The sequence below is a fragment of the Papilio polytes genome, unplaced genomic scaffold, assembly GCF_000836215.1.
Source record: "Papilio polytes unplaced genomic scaffold, Ppol_1.0 DF821289.1, whole genome shotgun sequence".
Taxonomy (NCBI): Eukaryota; Metazoa; Arthropoda; class Insecta; order Lepidoptera; family Papilionidae; genus Papilio; species Papilio polytes.
This window is the reverse complement of record NW_013527915.1, coordinates 1,436,455-1,461,888: the sequence shown is the minus strand read 5'-3', so window position 1 is coordinate 1,461,888 and position 25,434 is coordinate 1,436,455. Positions and strand designations below refer to the sequence as shown.

At 32.5% G+C, this 25,434-nt stretch overlaps 1 protein-coding gene across 1 annotated transcript in view; it reads left to right on the top strand.

The window, feature by feature from the left end:
- The first annotated feature begins 227 nt into the window (after window positions 1–227).
- The window catches only part of LOC106109476 (protein Tob1), a 30,237-nt gene continuing 5,030 nt past the window's right edge, over window positions 228–25,434 (top strand). Inside the window, exon 1 of the mRNA XM_013290989.1 lies at window positions 228–510. The gene's annotated coding sequence lies outside the window, so the exon portion shown is untranslated. The remainder of the gene's footprint in view (window positions 511–25,434) is intronic.

Here is a 25,434-nt window from a genome sequence, read left to right as displayed (position 1 = left end):
CTAATATCATTGTTACGTCCTTAAACTTGTCAAGTGTATCAGCATGGTAGAGTGGGCAAGTGCAGGCCCAGTCCCCGTGACCTACATCTGACGACCCTCGCTCGGGAAGCTGCTAATTTCCACCATCGCGGGCCGGAGCCTACGTCACGCGGGGCCACCGGAGGGGCGGGGGACGACAGGGGGACGTAGAGACGGCCCGCCGGCTGCCTCGCTGCGACCAGTCCGCCGCCCAACTCCGCTCGGTGTACACGCGCCCGCACTTCGTGGCAAAACAACACGCTACCCGCGATCTCAACTTCGACCTCAGTAACGCCGCCTGAACCACGAGTGATAGAACTGTATTTTTTTTGAGTGAGTTAAGAAGTTTTTTTTTTAATCAAACTGTGCGATCGAGTCGGGCGGGCGGAGGTTCGGGCGCGGCGTTCTGCTGACACAGTGGCTGAGTCTCAGTCGGCCGCAGGTCCTCGGGCAACAAGCACCATCGATTTTCTCCATACGAGTGTACGCGAGGTACGTACGATCACGTGCTAGTATTTTCATCGCGGCTATTTCCACGCGCGTCGTATTTTCGAACCGCTTAACGTTCAAGGCCGGGTATGTTTGCGTTGGATATTACGTTTTCAGTTTACGTTCATATTCTAGTTTACCTAATTGTGTGATCTATCGTAAGTCACGAGTGAGGAACGAATCGCTTTCATGGTTTCAGTCTGACGCGCGATGGAAATAACTGACACGTACGGTTATCAATTATGAAAATTCGGTTTCAGGTGCTATTTATGTAGCTTAGTTATATTGTACATGTCTTTATAATGTTTATTAGTTTAAAACTATTAAAAAAAAACTTTTTATAACTATAACAGAATTAAAAATGACGATGTGCTATCAGTTTGATCGTGACCTAGGCGTAGTGAGCTATGCCGCTTTGGCGTGCGTTCAAGCAGGGTTTCATTCAAACGATAATGTAATTACGTTCACAGTACTCTTATACATTTAATTTATATCTCGCGACCAACGATGCTCGAAACTGCATAGATTTTAATATCAAATCATATACCTTAAAGCACTATTTAACATTTAAACAATTTACATTGATAAACAACCAGGAAACGCATCGAATTTTATTGCAAAATTAAATCCAAAATATCACGACATGTGAATCTAAATGAAAGCTCGTAGTAAAAGTACAAAGTTTTGCATGTTAAAGTATTTTTGATGTAATAATGAAAAACTACAAATGTGGGTTGTTTTTTTAATTAATGGGTTTATATCACATTTCTTCTTCTACAGACGTCATCTTGCCGTTTAATAAAAATTGCAACAGCAATCGCAAAAACATATTGCAATCGATTTTATTTTATATAAAATAAAAACATACATTGTAATACAGAAGTTAATAACACATTTATATTTTATATTTTCGTTCAACAATAAATCCATATCAGCATACTCTTCGACAGCAATAAACTAACTTTATTAGATTCTTATCGCAATACCTACGGTTGAGACGTGTTCGAAACAGGAAAGTTTTGAAGTAAAACTGGCTGGCACAACGTTGCCACAAACGAAAAAAAATACAACTAATTTGAACTATATTTCAGATGAAACATAGTTTCGTTAATTTTAACACTGTTCTAAAATCAATTAATACAATATGATTATTTTTTTAAAAAAAAGTAGCGTCATTTTGACTCGACTAGCAAATCTATTTAAATATTTCATTGTCTCAAATTAACTACAATGTTATCCAATTTCTATTGTTTAAAACATACATAACAAAATAAACTTATTCCGTACTTAAGGTCAACATACGGAAGCACAAGTATAATATAATTATATTAACAGAGAATGTAAATTGGGGTTTTGAATAAGACAATTGTATTCAAAAACGGAAGTCAAAAGGAAGTTAATTAAATTTTAATAAAAATGCAATAATTTTATTAAAATTTACTTTAACTACTTTCGGCTAAGTTAATTTCCAAACTTAACTGAAACTCCTGAAACTCCATAAAAAGTGCAGAAATATAAAAATTTACAATTTCTGAATGACGAATAACTAAGTAATTACACTTACGCGATTATTTTTTAACCTTGAAACGCTTTTAATTTTATGCGTTTAAATACTGTAAAATAAAATAAAAATAATAGTTTTTAATTTGCGTGAAAGAATTCAAGTTAAAATAACGAACAAGTTCGACTTTTGTGTTGTATATGTATGTCTTTAATGGTCAGAAAAGGGACGTTTTCTTCCCTTATTTACCGACTATCTAATTCACTTAATTAAAATACTAGAAGAGGAAGGTAAAGAGAACAAGATAAATGAAAATATTTAAAGGTACACTGGGATAAACGTATAAGTTTTATGTATAGGCTATGTTTATAACATTTACACCTATGTTAACATATAAGTGAAGCCGTATATATTATAAATTCATCTCCTAATCTTATTAGATATATCCAGTTATTTTGCTATAGGTTTTATAGTTATTACATATTCAACTCTGATGTGTACACATTCACTTCAATAAGTAAAATAAATCTAAATCCAATTGTACTTATTTCGAATAGAATATAGACAAAGTGTCACTGCTATTATTAATCGTACAAAATAATAAGGCACTAGCTTTCGCTCGCGACTCCGTACGCGTGAAATTAAAAACAAAAGTTAATAGCCTATCCGTTCTTCCAGACTATCCTCTACATCTGTACCAAATTTTATCGAAAAACGTTCAGCCGTTTAGTCTACAAACTAACAAACATCCATCCATTCATCGATCTAAACTTTCGCATTTTTAATATTAGTATGATTGTATTTATGGTAGTACGTTAAGACACTTCTATATATGTACTTTAGATCTGCGCTTAAAAAGAAAACCCTGTTAAGAATTAATACACTTAATTAAAGATAGGTTGGTATAGAAACTGACGGATATTTTGATTTTTAATATCATTCCGTTAATTATACAAAGGTCATAATTTCCAACATATTGATGTGCGGCTGGCACATATCGATGTCAAGGCGAGAGCGCATCGCGGCCGCACAGACGCGCCGTGACGTCGCTTAAATCTCGCGCTCGCGACAAAAACGCACGACCCATTTGAAGTTATTAAACAAACAGACCAACAATTCATTATACTATGTTTATATTTAGATTACCATCGAAGGTGATAAAAAATAGATTTTGTTACTAAAAAGGAAAAAATAATGTAAAAGCGAAGACAATGGGTAAAGAGTAAATAACAACACTTCAAATTTAATTAATTAAATTAATTTTATTGAAGTAACCTTTTTGTATTGTTCGGATAAAAAAATTGAGAAATAAAACGGTTGTCTCGTGTTTCTATATGAACAATAAAATTTTGAATTTCGAATTCTATATTTTATTTCTTAGTTTATAAGTTGTATTGTACTACAATGTGACTTTATTATTTTTGTAATTTAAAAAAGTAAAATGTAACTTACTGAACAATTTATTTCTTTCGCTGGTGGATTTATTTCGACAGACGAAATAACCCTTTCGTGGTCACGCGATATTTCTGAAGCATTTTCCTTCCCTAGCACTTGTTATGGCGCCCTGATTTCGTTATAATCAACCCTTTTTATTTATATAATTACTATAATGTTTAATAATTACAGCTTAGATTATTATTATTCAGTGCAATAAAATAATAGTAAATTATAGTAGTAATGTTAACTAAATTGCCAATCTTAAATCTAACAACGAATATGAGATGAAAGAGTATCATAGGTTGACTAATATAACCTTTTTAGTATCTTAGCACTCAATATTAGTAACATAGAATAGTCATCTCAATATCTTAAGTTCAAACTCATCTTATTCCTTAACAAATAGAATATATAAAAGAACGCAATCTTCTCTCTACGTCGCTTTCGTGTTTTGAGATTATTTTTCCTTTTCTCGTAGATACATGTACATGTTCTCATTATAGAGTTCCCTAAGGATACACTGCCTGATACGAAGTTATATTAAATTAAGTATATGTTTTGCATTTAAATTTAAAAATCAAATATCAAGGAAATTACGAAATGAATTTTGATCAACAATCATGGTACTATGAGTTTTTAGCAACGAAAAAAACTTGGTTTTTCTATAAATGTTTTGACCGAGGATCCTTTTCGACGGTTGCTATTAATTTGAGAATATTTCTTTATCAACCTGCCCTTTTCCACTCTTCTATATGTCTAATCATCATCATCTCCTTATCCTACTGCCGTAAGGTCGGCGCAACAGGTTTTTGTCCTCCACATAACTCTATCATACGTCATCTCAGTCATCACTCCCTTTAATGTCTAATATTTCTTTAAATATAAAAATATTATCTAAAATAAATCGTAACGTAATTATTATCGAATCATCATTGTTATAGCAAAATTATATAGCGATAAACACGCGATACAACTATTTGCTCAATGAAATTTCTACATCGTACCCGCCTACATAAAGTGATTAATCAATGTTAAGTGCTGTTCACACTAATCATGGATGAAAGTCACGATACATGATTAGACGTCTTCAGACACTGAGTGCTCGCACACCTTTGACTAAACTATCGCACAACTGTTCAATCGCGCTTTGATTTCTATGACCTTATATGGAGGTGCGCACACTACTTGATTTTTAGTTGTGCAACTAAACAGTTTAACAAGAAACAATAGACAATCGCACAATCGCGCTCTAAATATTCTTTGAGATACAGAGTATTTCCTTTTATTAACAGATGTTCGTTTTAAAAAAATAGAACTAAACTGTCCTTTTAATTATAAAATAAAAACACTGGTATATATATTTTAATCATGACGTTTTAGTTTATCTCTACGCAGAGTTATGATCAATTAAAATCTAGATACGTCTATGTCTGATCTGATTTGGCAATGACTTTAAAACTTCAAAACGTTCAGTATTGGAATGTATTACTGTTATGTCACACTTGGCACATATTCCCTCTCAATAGAAACATGAAGAGCTTTGAAATGGTACAAATGATTTGTAACCATGTTATAATAAATCAATCCAGTGACACTTCTGCATGTCAATCATTGTTCAGTTCACGTTTGTGACAAAAGTTACGTAACTTTAAATTCGAATTTTGTGGTAGAAAATCCACGATATGGTATTAAATTGGTTTATGAGACCTTGTTATTTGCATATTTTATTTTGATTATTTGGCCTTTTGGTAATAAAATATACGTGTTTAATTATATCAAATGCCATCGGATATATTTGAATATGTATGTGAACTTTTATGAACTAGAGAAGCAATTTCGATACAAAATTTGTTTTTTTATCGACACGACATCAATTATTTAGGGAGTCTATCACGGATATTTGCGTCACAGTTCAAGAAAAGGAACGTTGGAATGTCATTGACAAAAATGAGATTTTTTAGTGAACTTTACGTCAGGTGAATATCGACGACATACGAAAACGTTCTCACGAAAATTCGTGATAAGGGTTTAGTATTCGTTCATAAGAGGCTATTCAATAGACAATATTTAATTATATTGCGATAATAAACACAATCATTTGTATACTGACCTTAAACTCATTACGTATGAATAGGTTGATTTCTTTGACATAATATACTGATAGAAATTTCATTTGTGGTTATATGTGTGTCACGGTTGTTAGGTATCTTTGTAATAATAAACCCATTAGCTGGGGACAATACACAAGCACTTTTTCAGGTCAGATTCAATTTATATTTACCCTTTCTAATAACAAGAGGTATTGGTTTACTAAATAATTTTAAACAAACTCTTGTTTAAGCTGAAAACAATAATTGGTGATTTTTTTAGTTGATGCAATAACGTTTATTATTTTTAATTTCAGTTTTAAATACTAATATGATAGCAGCTTAGCAGTTGTTAACTAAATTTAATAATTAGCAACATTCTAGATTACAATGGAAAATGTAGCCTAAGGCGTCTTATCAAATTTTGACAGAAACATTTAAATTATTTAGCCTTTAAATGTTTCAATTTTATCTAAGTTATTGTTATTTGAATTCTAATTACAACTCGTAAATATTTAATATAACCTAAGCAACATATTTGTGGTAGCAAATGGTTAGCTTATCAAAGTATTATGCATTTATAATAGTATTTAATATGCATAGAAATTTCTAGTAACTTTTGACATTTCATAATCCAACTCAAAAAGTATATTCTACAGTTAATATATATTTTAAAACAAATTAACTATAAACGGTTTATCGCAAGATGCACGCTGCGGAATTACTTCAATCTTGTTATGTAGATTTGATGCGACTTTTCACAACTTTGTATTTGTAATAACCATTCTCCTTTTGTACAAACTAATTTATTAACAGACTCTTCTCCATTCTTTACGAAAATTTAGTCAACGTCAATATAATATTCTTAGCTCAAATCACTATTAGTACAAGTACTACAAGTATTACGTTTACTTAGTCATCTATTTTAAGACAAGTTTGAGGTAAAATATATTGCGATAAATTACAATAAGAATGCTCAATATTTTTTTAAGTGCACATGCACCTATAACTACGTGGCTATTTGATTTCCTCGCAGTATAAAAAGGAGTCTATACTAATATTATAAAGAGAAAAGATTTGCATGTAATAACTCAAAAAACTGGACCGATTTAAAAAAAAAACTCACCAACAACTACGTTATCAGTGAGTAACATAGATCATTTTTTACTACATTTTAATTCCACGTAGGCGAGGTCGCGAGCAAAAACTAGTCAAAGATATATCGCATTGAACTTGACACTTCATGCAATGACGAAAGCAAGGACGAGTATCTATTTGCAGATATAACGGAATCTCGTTTATCCGTAAACGTGTATCAACAGCATAGCATGCTATAGTAATAAATAACATTAACACCGTTTTAGTACGTTAAATTAAATGAAGATACAGCATACTGCAGTGTTAGCGTGCTCAGTGCCGTTATCGTACCATTTATCGGCTATAAATTATTGTCGTGTAAAAATACAACTAACTTTTGTTCACACGTTGCTTTTCGATGGTACTGTAACATGCTAGATACGATTGGAGCTTTTGTACTTTAAAAATAACTTTAAATGTCTTTTAGTTGCGAAATTAGTAACACGATTTCAAACTAACGTACTTATATATAGCATAACAAACCCGACATTCCCTATTTTAATCTACTTTCCAAAAGGAGGAGGTCCTCAATTTGTCTGTGTATTTTTTTCATACAGTTGTTACAAAATTGATTAAGTTTACTTCTTCTTTTTAATAATTATTCGCTCTACTTTTATATTTCATCTACAACAGTGTGTAGAGTAGTAATAGTGTAAATTATCAACATTACAACTGGCTGAAAAAAAAACACAAAAAAAATATCTCGATGGACAAGTGACGTAGTTCCCAGAGTGCAAAAAACTCGTAAAGTCTGCGACCAAACTAGACAGCGTTGGTTGCAGTCAGATATAACCGCGAGCGGTGACAAGGATATTGGATAATGAGTTTAGATCTAGCCGACCTCGAACCCCATCCGCCATACATCACTGAACAAAATTATTTAGTTAGGTAACACCAAAGAGATTAAAAATATATATAGAGTAGACATAGTTCTACTCTATACTCTATTTAAAGATAGTTAAAACCGTATGTCAATATAATTAATTGTATTCAAATTAATTGCCAATAATATAAATTTAAATTAAATAATATTTAGATGTCTTCATTTTATTTTAAGACAGTGTTTAGTTTATTTTTTATTAAACGTCGGAGTTTATTATAGTTTTGTAAAATGTTTTATTACATGTCAAAATAAGGTCACGAGGAGGCACTAAACTTAACAACTAATATAGTACCTTTCAGAGAAAGTACCGGTGAACAAAATTTTGTTTACTATGCCTAGTCTATATACTTCTTAAATATCTTTGGGTGAAACAAACCTTCAACCGTATTTCAGACTACTGTAACTGGCAACGTTTTTTTCTTTTTTATTAGACTTTCGTTCCAATCTTGAACTTGAAAACAGAATAACGACAAAAATTCGTATTACAGTAAGCATTTGCTTCCACAGTTATATAACGTTACGGTCTAATAGACCGTGTAACGCCTAGCGTGAAGGTTATATTTTTTAACTGAATTATATATTTTGTCATTGTTAGTAATAGTTGATTTTTTAACACTATAAATTGTTGTCCAAAAGATGTTTAAGGTTATTCGAACATCACTGAGCCGTGAGTAGATTTTTTCGGGTTCGTTTTTTTTTATAATGCAATAAGATGCATATCATTTAGTACCATGGCTGTTTTATGCTTATATTGTGTAAGATGAGAATTTATGGCCCGTTTTACGAACACGTTTGCGAGCACGTAAGCCGCATGTGAAGTGCCGTGTAATCTTGTGATGTACGTTACACCTTGCGCAATTCATGTGAGACATTAACGCGTTAGTGCACCGTCACTTAAACCTCGAATTTAGTTGTAAGAATACTCAGCATAACAGATATCAATATCAACATTTGAGTAATATAAGCATGAAGTCTTTCGACTAACATCAGGTAATATTGGGTGATTTATGACATTTTCTTGTAGGCGTGGTACTTAGGTATTTCAACAAAATAGTTGTCTTGATAATTAGTGTAGTCGTAATTCTCAATATCACAATTCATATTTCCACTAAATAATTATAGATCATAACGATATGTTTCGATTAAGATATTGAATTGACGTCCACCGAACACATGGTCGCGCGCGCATTCTATCGCGACTCAAATGGAACTGACTCGATTAACAAAATGGCCGCCCTACCAGTGCTCGGTGTTCGCCATGGGCATAGAGTAAGCCTACAAGCATATATTTTTTAAAGTCATCTGGTGCATTTTAGGCCGTTACGTATTCATTTGTTCGTTTTAAACGTGCTAATACCGGTGCTAATTCTCTCGCAAATGAGCGAAATCATATTACGCGTGGAATTCTCGAGAATGTCTCTATACCGTTTAAATAACCTTATCAACATAAATCATGGGCTTTTGAAAATTAAACCCAGTCGTGCGAAACCAAAGGCAAAGGCTGGTGTTAGCATAACAATAGGAACAGGTAAATCTTTAGCTTTTGTTTATTTAAATAACTGTCACGGTCAGTGTTACCTCAACCATAGAGAGTATTGCAAGACACCTTCAAACGTCCAAGTCACGTCGTGTAACCGGGAAAAAAAAAGAATAAAAATAAACGGTGTCACGCATCGCGGAACGTCCGCGCGCGTCGCCAGCCAAGCGATGAATGGCCTCCATGACATTGCTTCTTAATGTGCAATGTTAATGCGACAGTCTTCATTACAATAAGGGCAGGCACACATTGCACCTATAACGTGTGTTATATCTCAAAAATAGCTTTGTTATTACGAGGATATTCGGTCTTCATATTAGTTGATACCCTATTCTCGTTCCATAAGCTAAGAGAGCACATCCTGACATTACAGTTTATTTGTATGTGAATAAAAGATTTTACAGCAATAGATTAGTATTATTTTATTAGATGTACATGTTAAATATGCATATAAATGTTCACATTATGTGTAACTTCATTTTCATATCGTCGCGAAGGTTATTCAACATTGTTTCGCGTGCAGTTGAGGGTTATAACATAACCGATGTAATAATTCACCGCTTCCTAAAAGGATATTTCATTTAACCCCCTTGTTCTAATCAAAGTTGACCTCACATTGACCTTTTGGTGCAAAGGTCGCTAACAGTAATGCGGGTCAATAGGTTTGATAGAACACTGTTGGCGCTAATTGTACTGTTTTAAATATGTGACCAGATGACCTTCTGACGTCACAAGGTCAGGTACATCGCGTGCACGTCACTATAGCTGTCGGCGCCCAGCCGTGCAAAATATATAGTATCGTTTTTAAACACACTTTTATTAGTACAGCCTGATTTAGATACTAATTCATGTAACGGAATCCTTTACGTTAGCTTCCAGAAAAATGGAGTAGATACATTTTCTTTTCTGGTTGAAAATCATGAATGACAGTTGAAATAAAAAAAAAGGTAAAATAATTGAACAGATTCTTTCCAAGTCCTACCCAAATATAAATCCGTATAAACTCGTCCATCAAAACCGTTCTCAAAAAACATATGGCACGGAAATGAGGGAAAATATTACAGTAGTGTCCTTTTACAATCCCACATCAATCGAGTTTTTCTCGCGGCCTTCCCTCGGGATCTATACAAAATAAATGGGCAACATTAATCATTATAGATGGACGTAGTTTGGCCCAGTTTCTTTTGAAAATGTCGACTTTATCGTCGAATATATCTCATGACTTTTTTATTTTACTACGTCGTCTAATAATGTGTCAGAATACAAACAACGATATATTTCTGATAGCAAATTTATTGTGTGACCTTTATATAGACGTTTCTGTGCGTAAATGAAAAAGCTGTCGAGGATATTATTTCTTTCGTTGACTTATAAAAAGGAAATGTAATTAATTTTCTATTTGCGTCTATAATTTCGGATGACGCAAATATCTGCGTTGGCCAATAAATATTTATTGACATCGTAGATGGCCAATAACAAGTTAATATTTTTTTATTCATATGATTTCATCTTATAATAACAAAGTCATTCAAAATTATTAATGATTAGAAAATACTTGCAACTTTTGAGTAATTTATAACTGAAATAATAACAAGAGTTTTCACTCAAAGGTAGAACTCCAACAGCGTTCTTAAAGTTTGTAATTAAAAAAAAAAACTCGGTTGTTATCGCTGGAAGCGGTACACGAAGTTCGCGCCGAAACAAGATTATTAAACGTAATAAAAAACTTTTTAACATGAAAGAACAGCAATCCAGCCGCCACTTAGGACCGGCAAAGAAAGCTCTTTAACTCCGACCTCGTTGCGTTTTTTCTGGCTTTCGTTCTACTTTTAATCTATTCATCATATAAAATCAAAGCCTCGTTTTACATGCCGCCCTGTAACTTATTTTAGTTTAAAAAATATTCAGCGTTTATTTCAAAATTTCAACGTTCAAATGGTTCATCGTTCTTTTTTATGTTTAGATTATCCATCGAAATTCTCTACCAAGAACGTCTCAGAAAACGTAGTACTTTTATAAGATGTAAATTGACAAAATCTTTTTATTTTCAGGTAAATACTCTATCTTCTACTACAAAAAGTACTCTACTTCTGAAATTAATTAAGGTAATGTGAAGATATAACGTTTTAGCTACAACAGTGCGCTTTTATATCTAAACTTATTTAAACGATACGTATCATTTTATGTTTAAGAAATTTATTCTCAGTCTACAAAAACTTACATTCGAAGATATTATAATCTGTCATATCTATGTGAGCTATTAAATCCTTATTTCAACGAACTTCCGAACTAAATCTAATTAATCTCAAAGCTAAAGTAACTTTCCTACATTATCCCTCTCTCTATTACCATACAAAGAGCTCTATAGAAATCTTTAGCCTTAAAACAACCCACTAACAGAGTAGACTGGCTGAATTTTCCAGTAGTTTAACAATTACATCATCACTTGTAACTTATACGCGATTTTGATCTGTAATTCTTAGTACCGACGCGTTAATATCCCATATACAGACCGCCGCCTACTTCCCATCGACCGAGACCCAGTAGCTTTCCTAATGCGAAAACTTTGATGTCAGTGTCCCATATAACGGGAGCAATGTCCCTCATTGCCAGAATGCTTTTATATATCGGTAACATATTCCTGTTATAGAAATGTTTTAAATTGATTTCAAACAACGCAATTTAATTAATCTAATCAATGCAAAGTGTCTAATTAAATTTCTAATAATAATATAGGCGGTATTTATTACTCTTTTTTTTACTTACGAGTCGCCAGCAAAAGCTAGTAATATTTTTCATGTTCCAAATTTAATTGATAAAAATGGTGTAAGTTTCCTTATTCGGATATTTGTTCAAAATCCTACTGAATGAATATACACTGCTTACATATATTATACTAGCTTTCGCCCGCGACAAGTAAGTAGCCTATGTGTTCTTCTAGACTATCCTCTACATCTATACCTAATTTCATCGAGATCTCTTCAGCCGTTTAGGCTACAAACTCTAACAAACATCCATCCATCTAAACTTTCGCATTATAATATTAAAAAGATTATAAAATGACGTATTAAGGCATTACAAACATGAAGCGATCTTAAAAGTGCTAATAGCTCCCAAAATTTCATTCACGACATACAAACGTGATCTTACGTAAGGTTTACATTAAATCTTTAACGCTAATGGATCGGGACTGGTCGTAATGAGGCGCTCATGAAAAATGCTAACGTAAATGTCCTACGCAATTTCTTAATGTAACAATTTCTGCGGCGGGATTTTTTATCGTAATCTTTTCGGCAAATATATTGCTTATCTTACACAATGTTTTGTAATGAAACGTTTACAATATTTAGTATAAAATAAGAGCGCACACATTTGACTAAACTATCTCACAACTGTTTGGTCGCCTTTTGATTACTACGTGCTTATATGGAGGTGCGCATACAACTCGATTTTAGTCGTTCAAAAAAAAGTTGAATTAGCTGAGAAACAACTGACAATCGCACAACTGGGTCTGCGATAGTTTACATGCATTTACAATATGTATGAAAAAAATGTGTTGGGAAAATTAGAAATTATTAGGCACTAGCTGTTCTCATGCGATTTTATCCGCATAAAATTATTAAAACATCATTTTATTGCTCACATTTGTCATCAATTGCAAATGTCAAAATGACATGACATGATGTCAAACCATGGCAACCTTGCTTCCTTGATGATGGCAACTTATGGTCTCTTTCCCACATTAGGGTTTTTATCCAAAATATTTGCCCCTAAGTTTATCGGCGTGAAAATATAAAGCCGAAAGCGTGACGAAAGTGTAGGGCTTTTTATTTAAAAAAGAGTTATTCGAAAATATGCTGTGATTACTGACATCTTAGGCAACAAAGAAGTGTGTATTTACGCTTTATTACATTAGTATAGATTTATTATCTGCACGATTTCGTTCCTATAAAATATTACCTAACGAACTGAAAATGCTGTATTTATTTTTGAATCACTGACAGTAGTAATATTCGTAGAGCGTGACTATTCAGCTGTACTGGCATATTCATTTGTTAATGTCGGAACTTACGCATAACATATGGTTTTTAGTTAATACTGCCACGTTTGACCTTCTTTTTGTTGTTTAACTAATGTTAAGTTATTCAAAAGCCTCGCACTTACATATTCGAAATCTTGAATCTTTAATAACATTGAAAAGTTAATTCAATGCTGATCTATTTAATATTAAAGACTACAAAAAGAATTTTAGAGTGGGCGGACGCCTATGACTAAACTACGAAAAATTGTTGTGCGATTCTCGATTGTTTCGCGGCCCATTTATTGTTTAGTTGTACAACTAAAAATCAAGTAGTGTCCGCACCTTCATATAAGCACATTGGAATGGGAAAAGCGCGAGTAAAGAGTTGTGCGATAGTTCAGTCAAAGATGTGGTCGCGCTCTTAATAAAAATAACTTAAATACAAACTTAAATCGGGTCGGCGTACCGAGTATTCCTCTAAGTTAATCTATCTTCCGTCATCTTAATCGTCATTCCCTTCTTCCATCCATTTCTGTCTATACCTACCTATACCATTGTACCCCTCCTAACATAGAGTAAAACATTATCATTTTGAGCCGGTCGAGTTAAAATGCCTCTATCTCAATGTAATTCTTTTTTAAATCTTGCAGTTCGCTTCTCAGATTTTCCTTCTCTATTACCCAACTTAACCTTTACCTGCCCTTAAATCGCTTGTCAGATTACGAAATCTTACATTTACATTTAGAATTGTCGCCTCATGACATTGGTAATAATAAGGAAGAAACCTTGACACATTTTATTATCCTATTGTTATTAGTAAAACGGATTAAGCCTTCACAACTCATTCTAATAACGAAGGCTATAAAACTTTTATAGAGCTGTAGGTGACACAGATTTCTGAAAAGATAGGTATACAATCAATATGTTTGTGGGACATTGTATATTAATCGGAACACAGCTAACTCATATGTTGTCGACGAGTACTTTTGTATCTTACCGCTACTAGGACTAACGATATGTCTGAAAGAACATGAATTTTTGCCATTAGTTAAATTGAAGCGTAGTTGTTTGAAAAATTCTAATTAAGACCGCTTGAAGAAATCTTTTAAAAACATCGCTAAGAGAAGGCTTATTTAATCTATAGTTACGCGTAACGCCATAACGATCGTATTTAATTGGTATTTTAATTAAAAACCGCACTTAACGTTCAAGCTGAAGGTTATTCTTAATGAGATCTGAATAATATTAAATTGTTTAGCTTCCTACCGGTATTTTCTATTACATCTAAACTAGAACTAAATATAAATGACCTGACCTTAAAAGATTATCTTCTTGACATTTCTTACTTGCTTTTATTTCTAACTCTATAAAACTGAAAATTGTCTCTATGCATTTAAATTGAATTACTTTTGAATTGACAGTTATTATACTAATATTATAATTGCGAAAGTTTAGATGGATGGATGGATGTTAAAGTTTGTAACCTAAACGGTTGTACGGATTACGATGAAATTTGGTATAGATATAGAGGATAGTCTGGAAGAACACATAGGCGAGTAGCCTTTTGTTTTTTTTTTTAACTTCACGCGAACGGAGTCGTGGGCGAAAGCTAGTTTTTAATAATGAAGTTCATTAGTGAAAAGTATTTATTAACCTGTATTTAACAAAATTAAAAATTAATGAACGGAAAATTTTTCAACACAATTTTACCGTATTGCTACTTTTTTTAGAAAACACAATACGATTATCTATACTTGTACGAATTTTCCAGATCATATATTTCTAAAAACTGTATTTATGTTTCCCTTTTGTTAAAACTATGAAATGAGTTCACAAAGTATGTACTTACTTTTACACGAACACCGAATATTCACAGTTGATCATAAAATCTATGTTCTTTTGTATCTCGTTATAAAATTCAAGGAGTCGTATTTTGAAAATACAATTTACAAAGACATTAAATTTTATCAACAACTCAGCTACTTTGTATTCGATATAATCAAACTTTGATAATTTCGCAACTTAATTGGTGCGTTAATTTCGCTTTTGCTGAATTAATTACACGGCCGTGCGACGGTAACTAATTTTAATACATTTCGTTGAACTTCGAGCGATATTCTCGCGTAATAACGTTTAACCTGGTATTCACAGTTTGGCAATAAACATAGAACAAACGCAAACCTAAAATCGATCACAAGCTGTGATTTGATGTTACTTTTACATATAGTACTCATGTAGTTACATATATGCTTTATGATAAAAATTTGTTCAGTTTTATCCTGCTACATTATTACGTTATCTTTGTTAAGCTCCATTACTCGTGAATGCAATTTTAATTATCAATTTTACAGACGTGAAAAGAAAATAATTAATTTAAGTCCCTTGCTCTTTACCATCCTTTTCTTATAAGGAGAGGATGGGAAGAGGAAGCGGATTTGACGGAGGAGGAGATACATAGGACGGGGAGATATCCTTTTTATGTGCGTCTCCTCCTCTGGCGGATAAGGGTCGGCAACGCATCTGCAATTGCGGATGTCTATGGGCAGCGGTCGCTTCGCCGTTTTGGCGGATTCAGGTGGCCGCTTGCACGTTTGCCACCTTATGTTATAAAAAAAAAGAAAACAATTGGTCATATTACTGTCTCTTTTTCCATACTTTTTTTATATTCTGTTCGTAGTTTCCTAGCTTCTTACTGATAGACACAAGTTACGCGTCTTATCAGTATAGAAACGTGACATGAGATGTACTAAGATAAGAAATCGAAATATGATGATTCACAATTGTAGAGATAGAGTCGTGGTCTGTGACAAGTCATTATGTTTTTCTACGCTCGCTTGCGTATGTTTGTTCAAATACACCTGCGTATACTGAGGCTTATTGTTACAAATGCTCTGACGTCAACTGGGTAATTGCTTTTGCATATACTCTATTTTCTGAATGTGGGTTCACGAGACATTTTCACGTTCCAACCGACGCAATATATTTTTCCATTCCTTATTGACAAATAGATTGTTTATTTGCATAGCTACAAAATCCAAGCTAAATTATCACTGAGTCACTGATTGACATAGGCTATAGTTTACATTAACGCAAAGGCTATAGATATGACAGGAATATAAGATGTATTTTCTCACCACTCAGGCTAGGCTATAATGAATCGCTAGTTTTCTACTAACATAAAAACGTTATTGTCTTAGCAACTTACACCCACGACCTACATATTTTAACAATATTTAGTAATCCTTGTGGTGATACTAACACCAAAACTGTTCCATATAATAGCGACTGTGTACATTGTTTAGCAAAACATTGATAACCCACATTACTATCGTTGTAACCGAAATATATGTACATGTGAAAGTGCTCTTATCTACGAATTTGCATAGTTTGCGATAAAACTAATTTGTTGCAAGCGTAGAACTGTGGACTGTTAAATGAACTATAATTTTGAGTCTCTATTTGTATAAATATGAATTCAGTTGTAACTTAATCTTACCGTTACTAATGTTATAAATCCGAAAGTTTAGATGGATGTTTGTTGGAGTTTGTAGCATAAACTGCTGAACGGATCTCGATGAAATTTGGCATAGATGTAGAGGATAGTCTGGAAGATGACGTAGCCTACTTACTATTGTTTTTTTAATTCCACGCGGACGGAGTTCGCAGCGAAAGATAATATGAAATAATGCATTGAAATTAAATTATGGAACTCGTACCAAGTATCTGTTCTATGATCGTATCCTATTTTTACATAATTTAGTAATTGTTACCCATATTTACATTTAAATGTTGTGTATTTGTAATTTATTTGAATGTGATAAAACCGGCAACGTAATTACAATCCTGTTTAACCCGTTGTTAATCTTTCGTTATCCTTCATTTAACTGATACTCAGCAGTGAATGAACTTCAGAGTGATGTCGATGTCCTGTAAATTGATACTGTACCCCAACTCGACCTAAACCGGAAGGTATTCAAAGTTGATGGCACTTTGTCGCTTACTAATCGACGTGCAGCCATCCAAACAGCAAAAGGGGTCTTTTTATTTGAATATGAAACAGGCATGGTCCTTCGAGCCAGATGAAACAGCTTACGGTTTATTACGATATTATCTTTGATATAAATATTTTTGTGGGTTGTTTTAAAGTATTTGGTATATGTATTACATATTTAAATATACTTATCTAGTAAACAGTATATAGTAAAGAAGTTAAAGGACCTTAATTATATTTATTGTTGTCTTTTATACTCGGAATCATCTGTGTTTAAATATTATACATTTTAATATGTTATTTAATTTTAACTTCCTGTTCTTGAAAAGACCTTTTATATTTTCCCAACTTTGAGAATAATAACATTTGATTTACGAAGGTTGGGAGATTTATCAACGGTCAATCTCTGACTAACAAGGATAATTAAAACGACCCGACAACCCTGATTTACATCCGAAACTAGAGACCTTGTTTACGCAAAGCGTTACGATCGCATACTAAATAGTGCACAAGACAAATAATACTTAACTCTTAAAACATTAATAATTATAACATGCAATACTTTATTGTTAGCTATACTAATATTATAAAGAGGAAACATTTGCATTTTAGTATGTATGTATTGGAATAATTCATAAACTAATGGGCCGATTTTAATATTCACTATTGAAAAGCTACGTTATCAGTAACATAGGCTATATATATTTTTTTAATATCAAGGAGATGAAGTCGTGATCAACAGGTAGTGAAATTATAAAAATTAAATGCCAGATAGATCAGACGATTAATTCTATCTTTATATCTTCATCTTTATATCTTCGTTACAAGGGGGTTACCCAAGCATTACCAAAAGCGCTAAAATGGCGAAAATCAAATAGGCAACGGTGGGTGCAGGACGAAGTATTAATTGGATACTATTAAAAGTTAAAAGAGGTTTCTCCTTACTTCATGTTAAGAGAGATTTGGTTACATGAAATGTAAGTTAGAGGAAAAAGAGAGAGAATTTTTTTAATGATTTAATCCGAATTGTATAACTTTAAAATACTTTATGATATCAAAATCTTAAATATGAATTGTAATATTATGATACTTTTTGAAAAAACTACATGATTTTTTAAACGTCTATTTCAAAGCAGCGAGATGAGTTTTCTTTTTACTTTATTGAAGCTTGATGTTTAATATTCATGAAATTATTCACCAAATTAAAAAACAGTAAAACGTATTTCAATGATAATGCAAATTAATGTTATTCTTATCTAATGAAAGAATACTAACTCAGTATTTTTAAAATACTTTATTCAATACTAGCTTTTGCCAGTGACTCTGTCCGCGTGAAATTTAAAAATGATAATAATAAAATGAAAAAATATAGCCTATGTTGCTCACAAATAAATAACCTTTCTAACGGTGAAAGAATTTTTAAAATCGACACAGTAGTTTTTGAGCCTATTCATTACAATCAAACAAACAAAGTTTTCCTTTTTATAATATTAGTAAATTAAATATAAATTATTTAAATTGTAACAATTTGCATGAGAGTGCGTATTTACGTACATTTTATCAAATGGTTGAAAATCCAGAGTGAACAGAGCTACCCTAAACGGGCGGCTTGTAATCCATAATGTGGGTTCTACTTTGTCATGGAAATATGAAAGAGGAATCGCTTTACGGCATCTATTATAACTCTCATTTCTTTCTCACTTTATGTAAATCACAAAGATTTTACGACGCAACACAAACAATACAATATTTTTAGAGCAATTTTTTTTTATATATTGAAAGATATTTGTTCAGCTATCGTATACTGCAAATAACTTCTTTAAGTAAAAATTGTGTTCGAAGTAAGACAATTAAGTTGTTAATACTAGTTCAAAAGGCAATAATTTCTAATGTCTTAAGGAATATTCTGTACGTTTAATATTTCTGTCGCGATCTGAACGTAAATATATTCAATAAATACCAATAGAAGTACCTTTAGGCATCCGTTCGTCGCTCGCCATTCAAGCGTAAAATATATTTAAAAGCTTTCAGAGAGCTACAAAAATGTAGATGGAAATATGTCCTCTTTTCATCGTCTCCAGACATCATTAAATTCGCTTCTATTATAAATAATTTCGTAGCTCTATTTTTTAAAGCGGTACATTTAAAAAAGTCTACGTCAATACAATCTGAAGCCTTTGAAACGGGGATTTCAGTCATTAGTAACGTCTACCTCTAGGTAACGTGGGCGAATGCAATTGTTGATTTAGCTAACATCTTGTGCTCAAATTATAATTTATTCATGTGCTCTTTTGTATTTTTTTCTAGGTATTTATGGCTTTTATTTGCCATTTCTATATGACTTTTGTAGCTTCAAACCGTGAGATTATACAAACATATGGCTAGACTTTCAATAAAGTAACACCTATAGAACTTCTTTAGGGTGATTGGACGAACCTGACTTAGGTTTTTTAGATAAAGCCACGAATCATTCAACCTTTTGACAATCGTAATGTAACCTGTTGTCAAGACTTACGGCCATATATTGAAACGAATCGTAAATACTTCTCGTCGTATCCGCCGCTTATAATCTGATAGACGTCAAAATGTGTAAGGAATTTGGAGTTAATTCATGGGCTCATTTAAGACGCAATTTTTTTTAACATTTCAGTATTCGTCCGTTAATTTTGTAATCCGAACAAAGTAGTAAGTTATAAACTTTGTAGAAGTAAAATAACTTACGACGTTGTATAATGACTTGACAATACACGAAAGCGGAAGTTACACCACAGATTAGGTAAAGCATTTGAACTGAAGGTGAAAAGGATTAATATACAGATTAAAGATTCTTTTTGAAGCTCTAAAAGTGTACGTAAAGAGATTAAGTCACTTACAAAAGCATTAACATGACAAAATGTTGGTAAACATATCGTAAAATCTAACAACAAATGCACACAAAGTGTAACTTTATTTTATGAATGTGGAAGTTCAGATGGATGTTTGTTAGAGTTTGTAGTTTAAACGGCTTAATGAATCTCAATGAAATTTGGCATACATGTAGAGAATAGTCTGGAAGAACACGTATACTTACTTTTGCGCAATTATTTTTATAAATTGGGGATACCCTTAGTAATAACAATGTATGCAACAGTTATACAGTAAATTTGTCTACAATGCGAAGCGCAGAAATTCCCGTAAGAGCAATATTACAGTATATTTTACTGTAATTATAATTACTAAATTTTTCTACGCCGATTTAGTCAAAGTTATTCGTAGGTTTGCGACAAATTTCATTGTTTACGAAAATAATAGCACAAATAAAGCGTTTTGAACGTGAAGCAAACAGAAAACATCTTTAAATATGGATGGAAGTTGAATTTGCTCTAGTATTTAAATCGAGCTAACAGTAGCCTTAGATGGTTATAACAATATGAACTTTGGTACTGTGGTATAAGCGATACTATTGAATGGGAGGTATAAAGGGGTTGTCGGGCAGTGGGGCGCCAGATCGATAACGGGGGTAGAGATATAAATAGGACAGGCGAACTCTAAGGCCGTACGCCCCTAACGCTCGGTTTCATTCTCGTGAATCGATTCAGAGATGAGATGCTGTAATAACCTCACTGGTGTCAGCCGCTTGCTAAATTGATATATGGCGAAATGGAACTGGGACACAATAAAATTCTTTTATAGTATTCTGGGCCTCGCGTGGAATTCGTCACAGTTCTTCTGAATTTTTACGAGTAATCGTAAAACGGAGAAATGTTTTACTACAGTAGTTACATTTTCGGATCCGTTTGTATAAATGAATTTCTTAATTTGACCCTATGTCACATCAAGTTTGAAAGAAATAAAATAGTTATTTTATTCTGTGCCAGTGCTAGATGGCTAGGCTAGCTATAAACCCGTCCGCGTGGAATTAAAAAAAAAAGTAAGTAGGCCGTGTTCTTCCAGACCATGCTCTATAACTATGCCAAATTTCATCGGGATCCGTTCACCGTTTAGGCTACAAACTTTAAGATCCATCCATCCAAACTTTCGCATTTATAATATTAGTAAGAAGTAAGATTAACAGACCAACATATCTTTGTATTGAAGGTGACAATCATTTGTGGTTCTAAACAAAAATTATCTATGATTTGATTTCACTATGTTCCTGAAATTCCTTTAAGTTACGTATCAGCATAATTTCTTAATTCAGATGTTTCATTTATAATTTAGTGGTAAAAAATTATAACCGACAATAGAATGTTGCGCAATAGATTGTGTTATGTAATTATTGCATGTAAACGGTTCCCATCATTACACGCTTACATTGTTACCCTTGTGACCGAGCGAAGGTCGCGATGGGAAATGACATCAATTCAAAATCAGACACTATTTTGATAGCATTTTACTATAATTGTTTATAGTTATAGAGATGTTTCGTATTTGTGTCCAATAGTTAGTCAGACGGAAATGTTTTTTGCCTTTTGGTAATTTATGACCAAGACAAACAGAAACAGTAAAACCTAAAAGCATTTTCATATTTAGACAATTTTGGTTATGGTTATATTTTTATGTCGACGGTAAATGATAAAAATCCTAGCTCATTTGAGCAATTATGATGTTATTTCTTAGAAAATTTTCTTATATAACTTAGAAAATACGTAGTTTAACTCCATAAAAAACGATAGCACATTTTGGTATCGGTACAAATAAATGTTACGTCACAAAATAAAAGAAGATCGTTACACTAAGCTGCCAGACTTTAATAAATTAGATCGTGTAAATAATAATGCTTTGAAAGCGTGGCTGAAACATGCGAGCTGTGAAGTAACAAGGTCAAGATAATTAATTCGGTATACGCTAAATCACGTAGACTGCGAATAAATTTACGTCTAGATACTATATCACCCGGACGACAGCATTTATTGACTTTTAGCATCTAACACTTTATCTTCTCTGTGGTTTATTGTCTATGGAATTTTCTTGACAGACTTTTTCCTGTTTATAGCATGTGCCAAACGATATCTACAAAGAAATGTATTATTTTTTTGTTATAATCTTTGTGTATGATACATGTTTAGTATTTTATGCCAACATCCGACATGAAAAGCATCGAAATGACAAAATTTAACTAATGCTCATTTTAGTAAATGCTTGCGGTTTACTTCGTCATCATTGCCTTTTTACGTTCTAAATTTTAAATCATCTCCCCTGCCTTATCCTACTCCCCTAGGGCCGGCGCACCGGGGTTTCGTCCTCCAAAGCATTCTATCATCCGTCATCTCAGTCATAACTCCCTTCTTGATCATCCTTCTAAATCTTAAATGTCTAAAGATATGATTGCATTATATTTTATGTATATTCTTCTTTAGTCGTCGAAAAGTCGTTTACGGTGAGTTATGAAGTTCAGCTACCTACAGCCCGCATAAGGTTTTGTAAAGTTGATAACTTCCAATCAGTTTCCAGTAAATTCATCTCAGCACCGCCTTGTATCAAAGTAACTTATCTCTTCAAACTTGTTCCCGACCCTTCAAAGAGCTCCGAAGTCCTTTTCATTTATTACAGTAGAAAAACATTTGCGTCGTTCCTTATCTAAAGCCTTCTTATACGGTAGATAGCGTAATTTCAAGAGAAAGGGTTGTCTTTCCGACAGTTTGTTTTTATGTTGGGCGCTGCGAAATGTGTGATTTTATTTATAAATATACATTTAACTTTATTCATTCTCTTTGTCTTTATTTAATTTCAGTCTTGTACTTCTTTTGTTTTTATTACTACAATTTCATGAAGTGATTGCAACAGTGATACCCAAATTCAGTGTTATAATCCTACTTCCTACTAATATTACAAAGGCGAAAGTTTAGATGGATGTTTGTTAGAGTTTGTAGTCTAAACGGTTGAACGGATTTCGATGAAATTTGGTATAGATGCAGAGGATAGACTGGAAGAACAACATAGGCTTTTGTTTATTTTTAATTCCACGCGGACGAAGCCGCGGGCGAAAGCTATTTGCCCGATAAAAGAGAGAGAAACTTTGAACTCTCGTGATTTTTACTAATATGATATTGTAAGAATCGAATAAGTCGTAAATAGACTAATCATAGTAAGAATAACTTACAAACATTACGTATATTAAAATAGAGATTGCTTGGAGATTTTCTTGCTTAATGGAATTGTGATCGATCGCGTTAATTACATCCAGAGATTTAGGAAGTAACGCCGACGGACTATATCAGACGATACATTTGGTAACTTGCCAAAATATTCTGAAGTTTCCATAACTCACTCAACACTACTTCGTCTGCTCTTCACTAATTAACTTTTCACCAAAGTATGAAAAGTTAGATAATTTTAAAACGAAACATATGAATCATTAAAATATTGTTTGCCAATGTATAAATATTTAACACAAGCCTGAAATATGCCAACAAGAGAACGAAGTAAAAATTTCTCACGATTATGTGAAAAAAGCCGTATTTAATATAATTTATGTTTCAAGAATTATTTCTAAAAGTATAATCTTCAGAATGTTAATCATCGTAAGATTTGTTAAGCTACAAAACGTCATTAATACGAGTATAAATAGCCCCCTAATTTGCGGAAATTTCATCTGTAATATTCATGCGTAATCAAAATAAAATTTGTTAAAAACATATTGATAAAATCACTGTGTTGATTTATTATTGCCATTGAAATAAATTGAACGATCTGACAGATAATTTAATTTATAACGTTTTCAATCATGTGATTAATAAACTTCGTTGATTTCATACTACTGTGATGACGTTAAAACAGCATCTGGTAGAGAGTTATAAATTGATCAACAGAGTATATAATTTAATAAATTAAAAACGATTGAGATGACTTATATAAAACGTTTCTGTAGAAATAAAGTCAAGTCACATTCTCAATTATTTTTTATCGACCCATAATATTGAAATAAAAAGTCAATTAGTTAGCTTTTAAACTAATCGATTAGTTCTATGTTCAAAACTAAAAATAACACCAAACTTTGTTCTGTAACTAATTTCACTTTAACTAAATCTAACAACTAACTAAAATTTATATCCAGTAAGACGTTTTGTCGTTAAAATACGACCGTATTTCTTTCAATCTCTTCTAACATAACAGATCGTTCTCACATCTCATGAGTACCGCAGTCACGTAGAAAAATAACTCACGAAGTCAAGACGCCGTGGAAAGAAACATCGACAATGTTCAGCACTCGACTGAACTACACAATATCCTACAAGTACTCTATTTCAATTTCTTATATTAAGTTTAACTGATAACAGAGGTCAATGACCTTAAGTTTTACATGAAGGTAACACAAGCAGTTGAACAACTATTGTTTACACGAATGCAAATACTTGGCAGAATTGAACAGTCTGTACTGTCTACTCTGCTTTATTTTACGCCCTCGTGTGAAAATAGCATTAAAGATACAATGAATATAATATCGCGACTTGCTCCTTGATATTTGCTCATATTATCGCGGGTAAAGGTGGCAATGAAGAGAGATTATCCATTTATATGTGAATACTTACGAGCACTGCTGAGTTACATACAAATGCATGATATATTATACAAAACTAAATAATTACATAATTATAACACAATATTGTTTATTGAATTAAAAATATATAGAAAGTGTAGCATTCGAAAGCTACATACAAACTACTTATCTGATCCTCGTATTTTACTTTAATCCAAACATATTAAGTAAATACGTCAAAATCGGCCAAGACATAATCCGTCTCTGGAAGTAGGTTTAAATATTTGTCGCAAAGAACTTGAGATGTACAAATCCGCTTAAGCCTTATGCGACTCGGAGTATCTACGAAGTCTGAGATATTTTCTGTTAAAACAAATGTATACGTTCTTTGTAAGTTATTAAAAATGTTTTATATTAAAACAATTTGTTGAAATACTGACTATATTTAAATAAAATGCTGCCTAGAATAAACTGTCAGTAAATAGACATGGACTTAGATTTATTTGTACCTATATATGAATTTAAACAATACCTTTCTCTTTTTAATCTGTTCCAAAAAAACTATAAAATGTAGGGGAATCAATTAGTTTTTGTTATATAAAACCACATTATGCAGAAGTCTGATTATCAACACATTTCGTTTTAAAACCTTATAACTCGTATTTACAGCAAGTAAAGAATTTAAATTTAATTACTTCGCTTCATTAGAAATATTATTTTCAATTTAATTCATCTAAAACTATCGATTTAAAAAACATAAAGTCGAATACATCGATAAGTAGACTTTAAAACTGGCATCAAATAAAAACATTCCCGCGATAACTGAAATATAGTTTGCATAAGATAAAAGTTGTGCGAGTGTCAGGGCCGAGGC